Genomic DNA, 16,637 nt, shown 5'->3' with positions numbered 1-16,637 from the left:
GTTCAAAAGTTATTGTCAAAAACGGTGACCGGTTAGGTCAACTTTTCTACGTGTTTCAAGCGATTAAGTCTCGTTAATAACTCCACCAACGTATTGAACCCAAAACTTGATTTTGAGATGATTATCCTCGTATTATAGGAAAAATGTTTCCAGCCCAAATTCGGGAACAAAACATTAGACTTCTACTTTTAAGCCCTTCTATAGGCTCATTATTGGAATCCATATTTCGGGTAACTCGCTGGGCCAAATACAAACAACTATAACTCTCAAGATTTCCATCGAAAAGATATGAAATTTGTGTTCAAATTCAAGCTCTGAATGTGACCTTTCTAAAACAGTGAGACCGCGCTATAGAATTCCTTAACGTTTAAATGTTATTGTCGAAATTGTGACCGAAGTTCACTTTCCTACGCATTTTGAAAGCGATTAAGGCTCGTTAATAACTAGCCACTAACGTATTTTTTACCCAAAATTTGATTTTTAGACGAGTGCTCTCGCGATATAGAAAAGATATTTTGATGCCAATTTGGGAACAAAACATTAGACTTCCGTTTCTGTACGCCCATCTATCGGATTGTAATTGGAATTCTTATTTCTGGTAATTTGCCGTGGTGAAATTAAAAATGCAAAACTTCCTTAGATTTTCTAATCTAAAAAATGCAAAAATTGTGTTCAATTTGCTATTGAATGTGGACTTTCTATTAACAATAAGACCGCGTTAAGAATTCCTTACTGTTCAAATTTATTGTCGAAACGTTGACGTTGGTTCACTTTTCTTCGTGTTTTCAAAGCTATTAAGTCTCGTTAATAACTTGCAACCAAACGTATTTATTACCCAAACTTGATTTTGAGATGATTATCCTCGTTTATAAGGAAAAATGTTTCCAGCCAAATTCCGGAACAAAACCATTAGACTTCACTTTTAAGCCCTTCTATCGGCTCATTATTGGATCCATATTCGGTAACTCGCTGGGCCAAAATACAAAACTATTACTCTTCAAATTCCACGAAAACATATTGAAATTTGTGTCAAATTTCAAGCTCTGAAATGTTTGACCTTTCTAAAACAGTGAGACCGCGTTACAGATTCCTTAACGTTAAATGTTATTGTCGAAACTGTGACCGAAGTTTCACTTTCCTACGCATTTTGAAAGCCATTTAAGGCTCCTAATAAACTAGCCACTAACGTATTTTTTACCCAAATTTGATTTTTGTATAGTGGCTCTCGCGATATAGAAAGATATTTTGATGCCCAATTGGAACAACATTAGACTTCCGTTTTTACGCCCATCTATCGGATTGTAATTGGAATCCCTATTTCTGGTAATTTGCCGGGTGAAAAAAAAATGGCAATAACTCCTTAGATTTCTATCTAAAAAATACAAAATTTGTGTTCAAATTTATGCTTTGAATGTGGACTTTCTAATACAATAAGACCGCGTCTAAGAATTCCTTACTGTTGAAAAGTTATTGTCGAAACGGTGACCGTAGGACACTTTTCTACGTGTTTTCAAAGCGATTAAGTCTCGTTAATAACTTGCCACCAACGTATTTATTACCCAAAACTTGATTTTGAGATGATTATCCTCGTGTTATAGGAAAAATGTTTCCAGCCCAAATTCAGGAACAAAACATTAGACTTCTACTTTTAAGCCCTTCTATCGGCTCATTATTGGAACCCATATTTCGGGTAACTCGCTGGGCCAAATACAAAAACCTATAACTCTCAAGATATCCATCGAAAAGATATGAAATTTGTGTTCAAATTCAAGATCTGAATGTGACCTTTCTAAAACAGTGAGACCCGTTATAGAATTCCTTAACGTTTAAATGTTATTGTCGAAACTGTGACCGAAGTTCATTTTCCTACGCATTTTGAAAGCGATTAAGGCTCGTTAATAACTAGCCACTAACGTATTTTTTACCCAAAATTTGATTTTTAAATGAGTGCTCTCGCGATATAGAAAAGGTATTTTGATGCCAATTTGGGAACAAAACATTAGACTTCCGTTTTTACGCCCATCTATCGGATTGTAATTGGAATCCCTATTTCTGGTAATTTGCCGGGTGACATAAAAATGGCAATAACTCCTTGGATTTCTATCTAAAAAATACAAAATTTGTGTTCAAATTTATGCTTTGAATGTGGACTTTCTAATACAATAAAACCGCATCTAAGAATTCCTTACTGTTCAAAAGTTATTGTCGAAACGGTGACCGTAGGTCACTTTTCTACGTGTTTTCAAAGCGATTAAGTCTCGTTAATAACTTGCCACCAACGTATTGATTACCCAAAACTTGATTTTGAGATGATTATCCTCGTGTTATAGGAAAAATGTTTCCAGCCCAAATTCGGGAACAAAACATTAGACTTCTACTTTTAAGCCCTTCTATCGGCTCATTATTGGAATCCATATTTCGGGTAACTCGCTGGGCCAAATACAAACAACTATAACTCTCAAGATTTCCATCGAAAACATATGAAATTTGTGTTCAAATTCAAGCTCTGAATGTGAACTTTCTAAAACAGTGAGACCGCGTTATAGAATTCCTTAACGTTTAAATGTTATTGTCGAAACTGTGACCGAGTTCACTTTCCTACGCATTTTGAAAGCGATTAAGGCTCGTTAATAACTAGCCACTAACGTATTTTTTACCCAAAATTTGATTTTTAGATGAGTGCTCTCGCGATATAGAAAAGATATTTTGATGCCAATTTGGAACAAAACATTAGACTTCCGTTTTTACGCCCATCTATCGGATTGTAATTGGAATCCCTATTTCTGGTAATTTGCCGGTGAAATAAAAATGGCAATAACTCCTTGGATTTCTATCTAAAAAATACAAAATTTGTGTTCAAATTTATGCTTTGAATGTGGACTTTCTAATACAATAAGACCGCGTCTAAGAATTCCTTACTGTTCAAAAGTTATTGTCGAAACGGTGACCGTTGGTCACTTTTCTACGTGTTTTCAAAGCGATTAAGTCTCGTTAATAACTTACCACCAACGTATTTATTACCCAAAACTTGATTTTGAGATGATTATCCTCGTGTTATAGGAAAAATGTTTCCAGCCCAAATTCGGGAACAAAACATTAGACTTCTACATTTAAGCCCTTCTATAGGCTCATTATTGGAATCCATATTTCGGGTAACTCACTGGGCCAAATACAAACAACAATAACTCTCAAAATTTCCATCGAAAAGATATGAAATTTGTGTTCAAATTCAAGCTCTGAATGTGACCTTTCTAAAACAGTGAGACTGCGCTATAGAATTCCTTAACGTTTAAATGTTATTGTCGAAACTGTGACCGAAGTTCACTTTCCTACGCATTTTGAAAGCGATTAAGGCTCGTTAATAACTAGCCACTAACGTATTTTTTACCCAAAATTTGATTTTTAGATGAGTGCTCTCGCGATATAGAAAAGATATTTTGATGCCAATTTGGGAACAAAACATTAGACTTCCATTTTTACGCCCATGTATCGGATCGTAATTGGAATCCATATTTCTGGTAACTTGCCGAGTGAAATAAAAGTGGCAATAACTCCTTGGATTTCTATTTAAAAAATACAAAATTTGTGTTCAAATTTATGCTCTGAATGTGGACTTTCTAATACAATAAGACCGCGTCTAAGAATTCCTTCCTGTTCAAAAGTTATTGTCGAAACGGTGACCGTTGGTCACTTTTCTACGTGTTTTCAAAGCGATTAAGTCTCGTTAATAACTTACCACCAACGTATTTATTACCCAAAACTTGATTTTGAGATGATTATCCTCGTTTTATAGGAAAAATGTTTCCAGCCCAAATTCGGGAACAAAACATTAGACTTCCACTTTTAAGCCCTTCTATCGGCTCATTATTGGAATCCATATTTCGGGTAACTCGCTGGGCCAAATACAAACAACTATAACTTTCTAGATTTCCATCGAAAACATTTGAAATTTGTGTTCAAATTCAAGCTCTGAATGTGAACTTTCTAAAACAGTGAGACCGCGTTAAAGAATTCCTTAACGTTTAAATGTTATTGTCGAAACTGTGACCGAAGTTCACTTTCCTACGCATTTTGAAAGCGATTAAGGCTCGTTAATAACTAGCCACTAACGTATTTTTTACCCAAAAATTTTGATTTTTTTGATGAGTAGCTCTCGACGAATATAGAAAAGATATTTTGATTGCCAATTTAGAACAAAAACATTTAGACTTCGTTTTTACGGCCCATCTATCGATTGTAATTGGATCCCTATTTCTGGTTAAATTGCGGGTGACATTAAAAATGGCATAATCCCTGGATCTATTCGAAAAAATACAAAATTTGTAGTTCAAATTTATGCTTGAATGTGGACTTTCTAAATACATAAACCGCGTCCTAAGAATCCTTACTGTTCAAAAGTTATTGTCGAAAGGGTGACCGTGGTCACTTCTACGTGTTTTTCAAGCGATTAAGTCCGTTAATACTTTACCACCAACGTATTTTATTACCCAAAACTTGATTTTGAGATGATTTATCCTCGTGTTTATAGGAAAAATGTTTCCAGCCCAAATCGGGAACAAAACATTAGATTTCTTACTTTTAAGGCCCTTTCTATTGGCTCATCTATTGGAATCCATATTTCGGGTAACTCGCTGGGCCAAATACAAACAACTATAACTCTCAAGATTTCTATCGAAAACATATGAAATTTGTGTTCAAATTCAAGCTCTGAATGTGACCTTTCTAAAACAGTGAGACCGCGTTAATGAATTCCTTAACGTTTAAAAGTTATTGTCGAAACTGTGACCGAAGTTCACTTTCCTACGCATTTTGAAAGCGATTAAGGCTCGTTAATAACTAGCCACTAACGTATTTTTTTACCCAAAATTTGATTTTTCGATGAGTGCTCTCGCGATATAGAAAAGATATTTTGAAGCCAATTTGGGAACAAAACATTAGACTTCCGTTTTTACGCCCATCTATCGGATGTAATTGGAATCCCTATTTCTGGTAATTTGCCGGGTGAAATAAAAATGGCAATAACTCCTTGGATTTCTATCTAAAAAATACAAAATTTGTGTTCAAATTTATGCTTTGAATGTGGACTTTCTAATACAATAAGACCGCGTCTAAGAATTCCTTACTGTTCAAAAGTTATTGTCGAAACGGTGACCGTGGTCACTTTTCTACGTGTTTTCAAAGCGATTAAGTCTCGTTAATAACTTGCCACCAACGTATTTATTACCCAAAACTTGAATTTGAGATGATTATCCTCGTGTTATAGGAAAAATGTTTCCAGCCCAAATTCGGGAACAAAACATTAGACTTCTACTTTTAAGCCCTTCTATCGGCTCATTATTGGAATCCATATTTCGGGTAACTCGCTGGGCCAAATACAAACAACATAACTCTCAAGATTTCCATCGAAAACATATGAAATTTGTGTTCAAATTCAAGCTCTGAATGTGAACTTTCTAAAACAGTGAGACCGCGTTATAGAATTCCTTAACGTTTAAATGTTATTGTCGAAACTTGTGACCGAAGTTCACTTTCCTACGCATTTTGAAAGCGATTAAAGCTCGTTAATAACTAGCCACTAACGTATTTTTTACCCAAAATTTGATTTTTAGATGAGTGCTCTCGAGATATAGAAAAGATATTTTGATGCCAATTGGGAACAAAACATTAGACTTCCGTTTTTACGCCCATCTATCGGATTGTAATTGGAATCCCTATTTCTGGTAATTTGCCGGGTGACATAAAAATGGCAATAACTCCTTGGATTTCTATCTAAAAAATACAAAATTTGTGTTCAAATTTATGCTTTGAATGTGGACTTTCTAATACAATAAGACCGCGTCTAAGAATTCCTTACTGTTCAAAAGTTATTGTCGAAACGGTGACCGTTGGTCACTTTTCTACGTGTTTTCAAAGCGATTAAGTCTCGTTAATAACTTGCCACCAACGTATTTATTACCCAAAACTTGATTTTGAGATGATTATCCTCGTGTTATAGGAAAAATGTTTCCAGCCCAAATTCGGGAACAAAACATTAGACTTCTACTTTTAAGCCCTTCTATAGGCTCATTATTGGAATCCATATTTCGGGTAACTCACTGGGCCAAATACAAACAACTATAACTCTCAAGATTTCCATCTAAAAGATATGAAATTTGTGTTCAAATTCAAGCTCTGAATGTGACCTTTCTAAAACAGTGAGACCGCGCTATAGAATTCCTTAACGTTTAAATGTTATTGTCGAAACTGTGACCGAAGTTCACTTTCCTACGCATTTTGAAAGCGATTAAGGCTCGTTAATAACTAGCCACTAACGTATTTTTTACCCAAAATTTGATTTTTAGATGAGTGCTCTCGCGATATAGAAAAGATATTTTGATGCCAATTTGGGAACAAAACATTAGACTTCCATTTTTACGCCCATGTATCGGATCGTAATTGGAATCCATATTTCTGGTAACTTGCCGAGTGAAATAAAAGTGGCAATAACTCCTTGGATTTCTATTTAAAAAATACAAAATTTGTGTTCAAATTTATGCTCTGAATGTGGACTTTCTAATACAATAAGACCGCGTCTAAGAATTCCTTCCTGTTCAAAAGTTATTGTCGAAACGGTGACCGTTGGTCACTTTTCTACGTGTTTTCAAAGCGATTAAGTCTCGTTAATAACTTACCACCAACGTATTTATTACCCAAAACTTGATTTTGAGATGATTATCCTCGTTTTATAGGAAAAATGTTTCCAGCCCAAATTCGGGAACAAAACATTAGACTTCCACTTTTAAGCCCTTCTATCGGCTCATTATTGGAATCCATATTTCGGGTAACTCGCTGGGCCAAATACAAACAACTATAACTTTCTAGATTTCCATCGAAAACATTTGAAATTTGTGTTCAAATTCAAGCTCTGAATGTGAACTTTCTAAAACAGTGAGACCGCGTTAAAGAATTCCTTAACGTTTAAATGTTATTGTCGAAACTGTGACCGAAGTTCACTTTCCTACGCATTTTGAAAGCGATTAAGGCTCGTTAATAACTAGCCACTAACGTATTTTTACCCAAATTTGATTTTTAGATGAGTGGCTCTCGCGATATAAGAAAGATATTTTTGATGCCAATTTGGGAAACAAAAACATTAGACTTTTCCATTTTTACGCCCATCTATCGGATTGTTATTGGAATCCCTATTCTGGTAAATTTGCCGGGTGAAAATAAAAAGGCAATAACTCCTTAATTTCTATCTAAAAAAGCAAAATTTTGTTCAAATTTTATCTTTGAATTTGGACTTTCTAAATACAATAGGACCCGGCGTCTAAGAATTCCTTACAGTTCAAAAGTTATTGTCGAAACGGTGACCGTTGGTCACTTTTCTACGTGTTTTCAAAGCAATTAAGTCTCGTTAATAACTTGCCACCAACGTATTTATTACCCAAAACTTGATTTTGAGATGATTATCCTCGTGTTATAGGAAAAATGTTTCCAGCCCAAATTCGGGAACAAAACATTAGACTTCTACTTTTAAGCCCTTCTATCGGCTTATTATTGGAATCCATATTTCGGGTAACTCGCTGGGGCAAATACAAACAACTATAACTCTCAAGATTTCCATCGAAAACATATGAAATTTGTGTTCAAATTCAAGCTCTGAATGTGAACTTTCTAAAACAGTGAGACCGCGATATAGAATTCCTTAACGTTTAAATGTTATTGTCGAAACTGTGACCGAAGTTCACTTTCCTACGCATTTTGAAAGCGATTAAAGCTCGTTAATAACTAGCCACTAACGTATTTTTTACCCAAAATTTGATTTTTAGATGAGTGCTCTCGAGATATAGAAAAGATATTTTGATGCCAATTTGGGAACAAAACATTAGACTTCCGTTTTTACGCCCATCTATCGGATTGTAATTGGAATCCCTATTTCTGGTAATTTGCCGGGTGACATAAAAATGGCAATAACTCCTTGGATTTCTATCTAAAAAATACAAAATTTGTGTTCAAATTTATGCTTTGAATGTGGAGTTTCTAATACAATCAGACTGCGTCTAAGAATTCCTTACTGTTCAAAAGTTATTGTCGAAACGGTGACCGTTGGTCACTTTTCTACGTGTTTTCAAAGCGATTAAGTCTCGTTAATAACTTACCACCAACGTATTTATTACCCAAAACTTGATTTTGAGATGATTATCCTCGTGTTATAGGAAAAATGTTTCCAACCCAAATTCGGGAACAAAACATTAGACTTCTACTTTTAAGCCTTCTATAGGCCCCTCAATATTTGGGGAAAAAAAAATCCCCCATATTTCGGGTAACTCACTGGGCCAAATACAAACAACTATAACTCTAAAGATTTCCATCGAAAACATATGAAATTTGTGTTCAAATTCAAGCTCTGTATGTGAACTTTCTAAAACAGTTAGACCGCGTTAAAGAATTCCTTAACGTTTAAAAGTTATTGTCGAAACTGTGACCGAAGTTCACTTTCCTATGCATTTTGAAAGCGATTAAGGCTCGTTAATAACTAGCCACTAACGTATTTTTTACACAAAATTTGATTTTTAGATGAGTGCCCTCACGATATAGAAAAGATATTTTGAAGCCAATTTGGGAACAAAACATTAGACTTCCATTTTTACGCCAATCTATCGGATCGTAATTGGAATCCATATTTCTGGTAACTTGTTGGGTGAAATAAAAGTGCAATAACTCCTTGGATTTCTTATTTAAAAATTACAAAAATTTGGTGTTCCAAATTTATGTCTGAATGTGACTTTCTAATACAATAAGACCGCGTCTAAGAATCCTTCCCTGTTTCAAAAGTTTTATTGTCGAACGGTGACGTTGGTCACTTTTCTACTGTTTTCAAAGCGATTAAGTCTCGTTAATAACTACACCACGTATTATTACCCCAGCTTGGATTTTGAGATGATTACCTCGTGATTATAGGAAAAATGTTTCCAGCCCAAATTCGGGAACAAACATTAGACTTCCACTTTTAGCCCTTCTATCGGACTCATTATTGGACCATATTTTATCGGTAACTCGCTGGGCCAAATACAAACAACTATAACTTTCTAGATTTTCCATCGAAAACATTTGAAATTGTGTGTTCAAATTCAAGCTCTGAATGTGAAATTTCTAAAACAGTGAGACCGCGTTATAGAATTCCTTAACGTTTAAATGTTATTGTCGAAACTGTGACCGAAGTTCACTTTCCTACGCATTTTGAAAGCGATTAAGGCTCGTTAATAACTAGCCACTAACGTATTTTTTACCCAAAATTTGATTTTTAGATGAGTGCTCTCGCGATATAGAAAAGATATTTTGATGCCAATTTAGGAACAAAACATTAGACTTCCGTTTTTACGCCCATCTATCGGATTGTAATTGGAATCCCTATTTCTGGTAATTTGCCGGGTGACATAAAAATGGCAATAATCCTTGGATTTCTATCTAAAAAATACAAAATTTGTGTTCAAATTTATGCTTTGAATGTGGACTTTCTAATACAATAAGACCGCGTCTAAGAATTCCTTACTGTTCAAAAGTTATTGTCGAAAAGGTGACCGAAGGTCACTTTTCTACGTGTTTTCAGAGTGATTAAGTCTCGTTAATAACTGGCCACCAACGTATTTTTACCAAAACTTGATTTTGAGATGATTAATCCTCGTGTTATAGGAAAAATGTTTCCAGCCCAAATTCAGGAACAAAACATTAGACTTCTACTTTTAAGCCCTTCTATCGGCTCATTATTGGAATCCATATTTCGGGTAACTCGCTGGGCCAAATACAAACAACTATAACTCTCAAGATATCCATCGAAAAGATATGAAATTTGTGGTCAAATTCAAGCTCTGAATGTGACCTTTCTAAAACAGTGAGACCCGTTATAGAATTCCTTAACGTTTAAATGTTATTGTCGAAACTGTGACCGAAGTTCACTTTCCTACGCATTTTGAAAGCGATTAAGGCTCGTTAATAACTAGCCACTAACGTATTTTTCACCCAAAATTTGGTTTTTAGATGAGTGCTCTCGCGATATAGAAAAGATATTTTGATGCCAATTTGGGAACAAAACATTAGACTTCCGTTTTTATGCCCATCTATCGGATTGTAATTGGAATCCCTATTTCTGGTAATTTGCCGGGTGAAATAAAAATGGCAATAACTCCTTAGATTTCTATCTAAAAAATGCAAAATTTGTGTTCAAATTTATGCTTTGAATGTGGACTTTCTAATACAATAAGACCGCGTCTAAGAATTCCTTACTGTTCAAAAGTTATTGTCGAAACGTTGACCGTTGGTCACTTTTCTACGTGTTTTCAAAGCGATTAAGTCTCGTTAATAACTTGCCACCAACTGTATTTTATTACCCAAAACTTGATTTTGAGATGATTATTTCCTCGTGTTATAGGAAATGTTTCCAGCCCAAATTCGGGAACAAAAACATTAGACTTCTACTTTTTAAGGGCCCTTCTATCGGCTCATTATTGAACCATATTTCGGGTACCTCGCGGCCAATACAAACACTATAACTTCAAGATTTCCATCGAAAACAATAATGAAAATTTGGTTCACAAATTCAAGCTCGAAATGTTGAACTTTCTAAAACAGTGAGAGCGTTTATAGAATTCCTAACGTTTTAAATGTTATTGTCGAAACTGTGAACCCGAAGTTCCTTTCCTAACGCATTTTGAAAGCGATTAAGGCTCGTTAATAACTAGCCACTAACGTATTTTTTACCCAAAATTTGATTTTTAGATGAGTGCTCTCGCGATATAGAAAAGATATTTTGATGCCAATTTGGGAACAAAACATTAGACTTCCATTTTTACGCCCATCTATCGGATCGTAATTGGAATCCATATTTCTGGTAACTTGCCGGGTGAAATAAAAGTGGCAATAACTCCTTGGATTTCTATTTAAAAAATACAAAATTTGTGTTCAAATTTATGCTCTGAATGTGGACTTTCTAATACAATAAGACCGCGTCTAAGAATTCCTTCCTGTTCAAAAGTTATTGTCGAAACGGTGACCGTTGGTCACTTTTCTACGTGTTTTCAAAGCGATTAAGTCTCGTTAATAACTTACCACCAACGTATTTATTACCCAAAGCTTGATTTTGAGATGATTATCCTCGTGTTATAGGAAAAATGTTTCCAGCCCAAATTCGGGAACAAAACATTAGACTTCCACTTTTAAGCCCTTCTATCGGCTCATTATTGGAATCCATATTTCGGGTAACTCGCTGGGCCAAATACAAACAACTATAACTTTCTAGATTTCCATCGAAAACATTTGAAATTTGTGTTCAAATTCAAGCTCTGAATGTGAACTTTCTAAAACAGTGAGACCGCGTTAAAGAATTCCTTAACGTTTAAATGTTATTGTCGAAACTGTGACCGAAGTTCACTTTCCTACGCATTTTGAAAGCGATTAAGGCTCGTTAATAACTAGCCACTAACGTATTTTTTACCCAAAATTTGATTTTTAGATGAGTGCTCTCGCGATATAGAAAAGATATTTTGATGCCAATTTAGGAACAAAACATTAGACTTCCGTTTTTACGCCCATCTATCGGATTGTAATTGGAATCCCTATTTCTGGTAATTTGCCGGGTGACATAAAAATGGCAATAATCCTTGGATTTCTATCTAAAAAATACAAAATTTGTGTTCAAATTTATGCTTTGAATGTGGACTTTCTAATACAATAAGACCGCGTCTAAGAATTCCTTACTGTTCAAAAGTTATTGTCGAAAAGGTGACCGAAGGTCACTTTTCTACGTGTTTTCAGAGTGATTAAGTCTCGTTAATAACTGGCCACCAACGTATTTTTTACCCAAAACTTGATTTTGAGATGATTATCCTCGTGTTATAGGAAAAATTTTTCCAGCCCAAATTCGGGAACAAAACATTAGACTTCCACTTTTAAGCCCTTCTATCGACTCATTATTGGAATCAATATTTCGGGTAACTCGCTGGGCCAAATACAAACAACTATAACTCTCAAGATTTCCATCGAAAAGATATGAAATTTGTGTTCAAATTCAAGCTCTGAATGTGAACTTTCTAAAACAGTCAGACCGCGTTAAAGAATTCCTTAACGTTTAAATGTTATTGTCGAAACTGTGACCGAAGTTCACTTTCCTACGCATTTTGAAAGCGATTAAGGCTCGTTAATAACTAGCCACTAACGTATTTTTTTACCCAAAATTTGATTTTTAGATGAGTGCTCTCGCGATATAGAAAAGATATTTTGAAGCCAATTTGGGAACAAAACATTAGACTTCCATTTTTACGCCCATCTATCGGATTGTAATTGGAATCCCTATTTCTGGTAATTTGCCGGGTGAAATAAAAATGGCAATAACTCCTTGGATTTCTATCTAAAAAATACAAAATTTGTGTTCAAATTTATGCTTTGAATGTGGACTTTCTAATACAATAAGACCGCGTCTAAGAATTCCTTACTGTTCAAAAGTTATTGTCGAAACGGTGACCGAAGGTCACTTTTCTACGTGTTTTCAAAGCGATTAAGTCTCGTTAATAACTAGCCACCAACGTATTTTTTACCCAAAACTTGATTTTGAGATGATTATCCTCGTGTTATAGGAAAAATGTTTCCAGCCCAAATTCGGGAACAAAACATTAGACTTCCACTTTTAAGCCCTTCTATCGACTCATTATTGGAATCCATATTTCGGGTAACTCGCTGGGCCAAATACAAACAACTATAACTCTCAAGATTTCCATCGAAAACATATGAAATTTGTGTTCAAATTCAAGCTCTGAATGTGAACTTTCTAAAACAGTAAGACCGCGTTAAAGAATTCCTTAACGTTTAAATGTTATTGTCGAAACTGTGACCGAAGTTCACTTTCCTACTCGTTTTGAAAGCGATTAAGGCTCGTTAATAACTAGCCACTAACGTATTTTTTACCCAAAATTTGATTTTTAGATGAGTGCTCTCGCGATATAGAAAATATATTTTGAAGCCAATTGGGGAACAAAACATTAGACTTCCGTGTTTACGCCCATCTATCGGATTGTAATTGGAATCCCTATTTCTGGTAATTTGCCGGGTGAAATAAAAATGGCAATAACTCCTTGGATTTCTATCTAAAAAATACAAAATTTGTGTTCAAATTTATGCTTTGAATGTGGACTTTCTAATACAATAAGACCGCGTCTAAGAATTCCTTACTGTTCAAAAGTTATTGTCGAAACTGTGACCGTAGGTCACTTTTCTACGTCTTTTCAAAGCGATTAAGTCTCGTTAATAACTTGCCACCAACGTATTTATTACCCAAAACTTGATTTTGAGATGATTATCCTCGTGTTATAGGAAAAATGTTTCCAGCCCAAATTCGGGAACAAAACATTAGACTTCCACTTTTAAGCCCTTCTATCGACTCATTATTGGAATCCATATTTCGGGTAACTCGCTGGGCCAAATACAAACAACTATAACTCTCAAGATTTCCATCGAAAACATATGAAATTTGTGTTCAAATTCAAGCTCTGAATGTGAACTTTCTAAAACAGTGAGACCGCGTTAAAGAATTCCTTAACGTTTAAATGTTATTGTCGAAACTGTGACCGAAGTTCACTTTCCTACGCATTTTGAAAGCGATTAAGGCTCGTTAATAACTAGCCACTAACGTATTTTTTACCCAAAATTTGATTTTTAGATGAGTGCTCTCGCGATATAGAAAGATATTTGAAGCCAATTTGGGAACAAAACATTAGACTTCCGTTTTTACGCCCATCTATCGGATCGTAATTGGAATCCCTATTTCTGGTAATTTGCCGGGTGAAATAAAATGGCAATAACTCCTTGGATTTCTATCTAAAAAAAATACAAAATTTGTGTTCAAATTTATGCTTTGAATGTGGACTTTCTAATACAATAAGACCGCGTCTAAGAATTCCGTACTGTTCAAAAGTTATTGTCGAAACGCTGACCGTAGGTCACTTTTCTACGTGTTTTCAAAGCGATTAAGTCTCGTTAATAACTTGCCACCAACGTATTTATTACCCAAAACTTGATTTTGAGATGATTATCCTCGTGTTATAGGAAAAATGTTTCCAGCCCAAATTCGGGAACAAAACATTAGACTTCTACTTTTAAGCCCTTCTATCGGCTCAATATTGGAATCCATATTTCGGGTAACTCGCTGGGCCAAATACAAACAACTATAACTCTCTAGATTTCCATCGAAAACATATGAAATTTGTGTTCAAATTCAAGCTCTGAATGTGAACTTTCTAAAACAGTCAGACCGCGTTAAAGAATTCCTTAACGTTTAAATGTTATTGTCGAAACTGTGACCGAAGTTCACATTCCTACGTATTTTGAAAGCGATTTAGGCTCGTTAATAACTAGCCACTAGCGTATTTTTTACCCAAAATTTGATTTTTAGATGAGTGCTCTCGCGATATAGAAAAGATATTTTGAAGCCAATTTGGGAACAAAACATTAGACTTCCATTTTTTCGCCCATCTATCGGATCGTAATTGGAATCCATATTTCTGGTAACTTGCCGGGTGAAATAAAAATGGCAATAAATCCTTGGATTTCTATCTAAAAAATACAAAATTTGTGTTCAAATTTATGCTCTGAATGTAGACTTTCTTATACAATAAGACCGCGTCTAAGAATTCCTTACTGTTCAAAAATTATTGTCGAAACGGTGACCGAAGGTCACTTTTCTACGCGTTTTCAAAGTGATTAAGTCTCGTTAATAACTAGCCACCAACGTATTTTTTACCCAAAACTTGATTTTGAGATGATTATCCTCGTGTTATAGGAAAAATGTTTCCAACCCAAATTCGGGAACAATACACTAGACTTCCACTTTTAAGCCCTTCTATCGACTCATTATTGGAATCCATATTTCGGGTAACTCGCTGGGCCAAATACAAACAACTATAACTCTCAAGATTTCCATCGAAAACATATGAAATTTGTGTTCAAATTCAAGCTCTGAATGTGAACTTTCTAAAACAGTAAGACCGCGTTAAAGAATTCCTTAACGTTTAAATGTTATTGTCGAAACTGTGACCGAAGTTCACTTTCCTACTCGTTTTGAAAGCGATTAAGGCTCGTTAATAACTAGCCACTAACGTATTTTTTACCCAAAATTTGATTTTTAGATGAGTGCTCTCGCGATATAGAAAATATATTTTGAAGCCAATTGGGGAACAAAACATTAGACTTCCGTGTTTACGCCCATCTATCGGATTGTAATTGGAATCCCTATTTCTGGTAATTTGCCGGGTGAAATAAAAATGGCAATAACTCCTTGGATTTCTATCTAAAAAATACAAAATTTGTGTTCAAATTTATGCTTTGAATGTGGACTTTCTAATACAATAAGACCGCGTCTAAGAATTCCGTACTGTTCAAAAGTTATTGTCGAAACGCTGACCGTAGGTCACTTTTCTACGTGTTTTCAAAGCGATTAAGTCTCGTTAATAACTTGCCACCAACGTATTTATTACCCAAAACTTGATTTTGAGATGATTATCCTCGTGTTATAGGAAAAATGTTTCCAGCCCAAATTCGGGAACAAAACATTAGACTTCTACTTTTAAGCCCTTCTATCGGCTCATTATTGGAATCCATATTTCGGGTAACTCGCTGGGCCAAATACAAACAACTATAACTCTCAAGATTTCCATCGAAAACATATGAAATTTGTGTTCAAATTCAAGCTCTGAATGTGAACTTTCTAAAACAGTCAGACCACGTTAAAGAATTCCTTAACGTTTAAATGTTATTGTCGAAACTGTGACCGAAGTTCACTTTCCTACGCATTTTGAAAGCGATTAAGGCTCGTTAATAACTAGCCACTAACGTATTTTTTACCCAAAATTTGATTTTTAGATGAGTGCTCTCGCGATATAGAAAAGATATTTTGAAGCCAATTTGGGAACAAAACATTAGACTTCCATTTTTTCGCCCATCTATCGGATCGTAATTGGAATCCATATTTCTGGTAACTTGCCGGGTGAAATAAAAATGGCAATAAATCCTTGGATTTCTATCTAAAAAATACAAAATTTGTGTTCAAATTTATGCTCTGAATGTAGACTTTCTTATACAATAAGACCGCGTCTAAAAATTCCTTACTGTTCAAAAATTATTGTCGAAACGGTGACCGAAGGTCACTTTTCTACGCGTTTTCAAAGCGATTAAGTCTCGTTAATAACTAGCCACCAACGTATTTTTTACCCAAAACTTGATTTTGAGATGATTATCCTCGTGTTATAGGAAAAATGTTTCCAACCCAAATTCGGGAACAATACACTAGACTTCCACTTTTAAGCCCTTCTATCGACTCATTATTGGAATCCATATTTCGGGTAACTCGCTGGGCCAAATACAAACAACTATAACTCTCAAGATTTCCATCGAAAACATTTGAAATTTGTGTTCAATTTCAAGCTCTGAATATGAACTTTCTAAAACAGTAAGACTGCGTTAAAGAATTCCTTAACGTTTAAATGTTATTGTCGAAACTGTGACCGAAGTTCACTTTCCTACTCGTTTTGAAAGCGATTAAGGCTTGTTAATAACTAGCCACTAACGTATTTTTTACCCAAAATTTGATTTTTAGATGAGTGCTCTCGCGA

The sequence above is a fragment of the Quercus lobata genome, chromosome 9, assembly GCF_001633185.2.
Source record: "Quercus lobata isolate SW786 chromosome 9, ValleyOak3.0 Primary Assembly, whole genome shotgun sequence".
In the NCBI taxonomy this organism is placed as follows: Eukaryota; Viridiplantae; Streptophyta; class Magnoliopsida; order Fagales; family Fagaceae; genus Quercus; species Quercus lobata.
This window is presented reverse-complemented; position numbering follows the sequence as displayed.